Below are 5,574 nucleotides of genomic sequence, written 5' to 3'. Positions count from 1 at the left end.
GGAGAGAGGGAGGGAGGGTGGGGGGAAGAGAGAGAAAAAAAACATCTCTTTCCTGAGTCCCAGGCCACAACAAAGGGAGTCAGCCTCCAAAAGTGGAGGGGAAGGGGCTCTGTCGAATTAGTTAATCCTTTAATGACACCGTATTAAGTGCCGAGCGTCGGATACACAAGCTTCATTGAACCTTCAGCACAGCCCTCTGACAGAAGTGCTATTATCATCTCTATCTTGAAGGTGAGGAAAATGAGGCACAAGAAGGTTAAGCGTCTTGCCCAAGGTCACACAGCTGAGAACCGGAGGAGCCGTGACTCTAACCCAAGTGCCCAGACCCCTGAACCAGTGTTTCTAAGCAATAAGGAGGCAACAAGACCTTTAGTCCTGATGGGGCTGGGAGAGGAGGAACCAACTATAAACCAAGCAACAAGTGACGAAATAACTCCAGGCGATGACAGCAAGTGGTTAAGTCACCCGTATCTGTCTGAGGAAGCCCTGTGGGGGGCCTTGGAAGGCTCCGAAGATGAGATGGAGACGGGTCATCCTTGAAGGAAGGGTGGGATTTTAACTGGGAACTCGCGCATGAAAACTGTGGAGCCAGAACTTAGAACGGGTAAAAATGCAGGCACACGGTTTGTGTTCCATAAATGGTCATTGTAAAGGGTATATCGGGGGTTAAACCATGGGAGGCTCCAGAGGTCTGGAGGAAGTGTTTGTAAATCTTCTTCCGGTGCTTTGCCCCCAGCATCGGCCAACCTCAGTGTTTCTAGAGAGTCAGCCCCAGGCCCTGGGTCCTGATTGGTCCAGGATGATCATGCCCCCAACCAGAGACTGGGCTAGCTGTGATCATGTGACACAATCAGGCCAATGGCAGGCAAGTTTCTAGGAAAGATTTTTCTCACCCTCAAAGAGAAACAATCCGTCCGAGATGGCTCTTGTATTAGCTATCTGTTGCTCATAACGGAAGTCCCCCAAACTTAGCAGCATTAAACAACAATTAAGTATTATCTCAGTTTCTGTGGGTCAAGAATCTGGGAGTGACTTCAAGGGGTGATTCTGGCTCGGGGTCTCTCAGGAAGTTGCAGTCAAGATATCAATGGTAATTGCTATCATCTGAGGGGTTTCTATTCAATCTCTCTCCCTTCAGGTGAAGGTAAAGGGCGTCAGAGGTCAGCTCATCCAGTCCCAGCCTACAGACACCCAGTCTCTGGCTTTTTCCTGACACACGGATCCCAGCTTGAACATCCCCTCCTCCCTGCCCATGCCAGAGATTTTCATTCCTATCCCCTCTGCCTTACTGCCTGAGACTCTGCTCTTAACTTACCTTACTTTGTCCCTTCTTGGTTATTTACCTTTGTTGGTGTCTCTACCCCCAATTAGAATATATACTCCATGAAGCATCCGATTTTTGTCTGTCCTGTCCTCTGCTAGATTTCCCAGAGTTTAGCATAGTGCCTGGTATGTAGTAGGTGCTCAATTAAATATGTTTATGGTTTAGGTAGAATAAGAAATAAGTGGATATTTCACAGCCCTGAAAGTGATCTGGGACATCAGGGAATTCTGAAGAACCAAGAAAGAGGCTGATAATTCTCTCTCTTTTGCGGATGCCTGCACGCGCGCACACACACACACACACACACACACACACACTTTTTCCTCCAACTGGATGCATCTATGTTGCCCTCACTCTCACGTGCAAAGCCCCCAGGTTCAGCCCTCTCTGGTTTGCTTCCCAAATTGGCTTCTCCACTCCCACACCACCTCCTCCATCCTGTTCCTACCAGATGTGTGAGGCCCCCTGCACAACAAAAATTACATGGAATTTGGAGTCAGACAGACCTGGGCCACATTTGGAACTTTCCACATTTGATCTGACCTTGAGTGGCTCACATCTCGTTCTGAGCCTCAGTTTCCTCATCTGTAAAATGGGGCAAAGCAAGACCACCATAGCCTGCCGTCTGCATGAACATGAGTACGCAGTTATCTCAGACATGGAAGGGCGTTGAGCTTGCCTGGAATAAGACTCCCCTCTCTGCTGCCCACAGCGGCTCAAACTCTCTCCAGTCTAACCCAGCGGTTGCCCCTCCTCTCGCAGCTGCTCCCCAGAGAGTGTGAAAGCTTAAATGGCCAATATTTTCCCCAGCTCAGCACAAAGCGCAATCATTGCAGGGCAGCCAGGAAGGGCTGTTAGCTTGATTGGGTCCTTTTTTCATCTCCACGTCAGCTGTTAGGCTGTTCAGCTCACGCAGGGTGACTGCTCCTTTATTATCCAGCTCTGGAGCGGGGTGGGTGGAGTCCTTAAGTTATAGCAAGAATGTGGCGCCACTGCATACCACCCCATAAAGCAAACTCTTGGGATATCTCCTCTCTCTATTGAAAAACTAGAAACAGCACCTCATTCCCACCCAAGAATCAAGTCCAAAGCCCTCCACCCCCATCCCATGCTGAAGGTTCCCTAACCCTAACCCCAACCCTGCTTCCTCCTTTCTATTTGGGCAGGAGACTTTTTTTTTTTTTTTTTCCGGTACGCAGGCCTCCCACTGCTGTGGCCTCTCCCGTTGCGGAGCACAGGCTCCGGACGCGCAGGCTCAGCGGCCATGGCTCACGGGCCCAGCCGCTCCGCGGCATGTGGGATCTTCCCGGACCGGGGCACGAACCCGTGTCCCCTGCATCGGCAGGCGGACTCCCAACCACTGCGCCACCAGGGAAGCCCAGGAGACTTTTTTTTCAAAGTTCTCCAGATGCACTGGGGTTAGGGGAATGATTACTTTAGAACACGTTGGTAACTACTTCTGCTTCCTAATGGAGGTGGTGCAAAACACTTGATTCCTATGCCATCCTATACCATTCCCTACAAATGCTTACAGAGAAATCGCTATATACGTTTTCCATAAATTCACTCAATCCTCACAGCAACCCTAAGACAAGTGCATTATCCATGTTCCCATTCTACAGACCAGGTTACGGAGGCAGAGAGAGGTTAAGTAACCTGCCCAAGGTCACACAACTGTTGAACAGAGGGTTTGGGACCTGAACTTAGACCTTCTGGTGCCATTAACTTACTCACTAAAGGGAGGGGAAAGTGGACATGGCAAAGGCCAAAGCTGGTTTGTCTGTGAGGCTGGGGTATGGGGAAAGAGCGGATGGCCATTTCCTTTGTAGGACACAACGATGAGGGTTTGCAGCCTGACCTTGGTAGGGGGCTGCATAGGAATGTTTAGATAATAGAGTTTCTTGGGGAGTGAGAGAAGGAAAGCACTGGAAAACAGGAAAGTGGGGGAGTCTTGAGAAAAAAGACTGGCTGCCAGACCTCTCCCTTGCTCCACAAACCTCAGCAAAGTCTGCTGCAACCAGAAATGATCCAGGTTGAGGGATAGGGAAGGGACAATTGCATAGCCAGAGATAGACATCCAACTCTCATATTTCTTGTTTCATGTAACTGAAAAGTCCCGGGTGGATTTCAGGCCTGGCTGGATTCAGGGGTGCAAATAATGTCATCACTTGTCTCTCCTTCCTGCTGCTACTTTCCTCTAGGCTGGTTTCCTTCTCAGGCAGGTTCAGTTACATCCCACCAGCATAGCAACATAGCATAGAAAGAGAGATCTTTTTCCCAAGTAGTTTCAGCAAAAGTCCCAGGGAAGGTTCTCATTGGCCCAGCCTGAGTCACATGGCTGGGTCACAAGACTGTCCCTGACCCAATGGCTGTGGCAATGGGGAGAGTCTGACTCACTTACAGGGTGAAGTATAATGGAAGGGTGATTCCCCAGTGGGACATGAGAAATTTCCTTGCAGAAGGAAAGAGCCTAGGCAGGAGGGCTACAGACATCCACTGTGGGGCCCTGAGGTGAAGAGGAGGAAGAAGAGAACAGTTGTACAACAGCATCCACCCGTGAGATTAGGAGGTTAAGGGAGAAGCCTCGAGTGATCAAACCGCATGGCCCCTGCTGCCTACGGTCACCTGAAATTGCACAGAAATCATGCTTAGGTGCAGGGCTGCCTGCCAAACGAGTAATAAGAAAAAGGCTTTGAAAGTCAAGAACAGAGAGCTGAATAATGCACCTCAGTTTCCTTTCTGTAAAATGGGGTCAAAAATAGTACCAACTTCATAAGGTTGTGAGGATGAAAGGGATTAATAACTGTGAAGGGTTCAGAATGGCGCACACGGGAAAGACACGATGAACACTGGATTCTTGGGACTTCTCTGGCGGCGCGGTGGTTAAGAATCCTCCTGCCAATGCAGGGGACACGGGTTCGATCCCTGGTCCGGGAAGATCCCACGTGCTGCAGAGCAACTAAGCCGGTGCACCACAACTATTGAGCCTGTGCTCTAGAGCCTGCGCGCTGCAACTACTGAGCCCACGTCGCAACTACTGAAGCCTGTGTGCATAGAGCCCGTGCTCCACAAGAGAAGACACCAAGGTGAGGAGCCAGTGCGCTGCAACAAAGAGTAGCTCCCACTCACTGCAACTAGAGAAAGCCCACACACAGCTACGAAGACCCAATGCAGCTAAAAATTAATTAATTAATTAATTAGTTAATTTTTTTAAAACCACACTGGATTCTTTGCTAATCCAGGCCACATAGACCCTGCATATTCCCACTGCCACACCTTTGCCTAGATCTTCCCTCCACTACCTTCTTGGCCACATTCAGCCCTCCTCCTCCAGGAAGACTTCCTGGGATACCCAGTGCACTCTGAGCCCCTAGAACACCACGGACCTAGGCCTGAGCCCCAGCTCTGCTCCTCCAGCTGTGTGACCCTGGGGAAGTGGCTTCACCTCTCTAAGCTGGTCTCCTCTTCTGGAAATGTGGATAATTAAAAGCATCTTGGAGGGCTCTGATAGATTCTAAGCCTTTGGCTGTATTAAGAGGCTATGGTCTCTCTGCGGTTGGGGTCCTCTCCCTCGCATTTCTCAGTGTCCTAGGGAAACCCCATTTAAAATGATAATAAGTTCAGCTTGGGTTCTCACAGTTCAGAGCTGAGCCCTAGATCTACACATAACAGGCTGTGTGACACTGGGCAAGTCACTTTGCCTCTCTGAGCCTCAGTTCCCTCGTGATAATCCCTTTATCACAGAGAGGTTATGAGGCTGACAATAGCCTCTACACAGTGTCTAGGAAAAGTAGCTATTCAATGGGCATTCTCTTTTACCCCTGCTGCCAGTCCAAATGCCACCTCTTCCAAGCAGTCTTCTGTGATTACACAACTCTGATGCCCTCTTGGCCTCTCCTCTTGCCTGCACACTGGCTTCTTGGAAGTTCAGATCAGGCCAGTGTGCCTTCAGAGTCCCTACTGCCTGGCATGTGGCCCTGTAAACAGTGTGTATTCTAGAGATTTTGAGACTGATGATGATGACGATGATAATGATGATGGGCGAAAGTGTCATTTGAGACCTCCCAGGTGTCCTTAACTCTTCTCCCAATTTAATTTCAGCTTAACTTGATTCCAGAAATCTTTTCAAATCCACGTTTGCAAGGATGTAGGTAAAAACAAACACATAAAACCCAGCATCTGCTATCCCCCCAGCTCTCTCCTAGGCTAGCCTCTTTTTTCCAGTTTCAAGCAGTGTCTTTGCCTTTAAC

The sequence above is a fragment of the Neophocaena asiaeorientalis genome, unplaced genomic scaffold, assembly GCF_003031525.2.
Source record: "Neophocaena asiaeorientalis asiaeorientalis breed wild unplaced genomic scaffold, Neophocaena_asiaeorientalis_V1.1 scaffold77, whole genome shotgun sequence".
NCBI classification, from domain to species: Eukaryota; Metazoa; Chordata; class Mammalia; order Artiodactyla; family Phocoenidae; genus Neophocaena; species Neophocaena asiaeorientalis.
Note: the sequence above shows the minus strand (reverse complement) of the source record.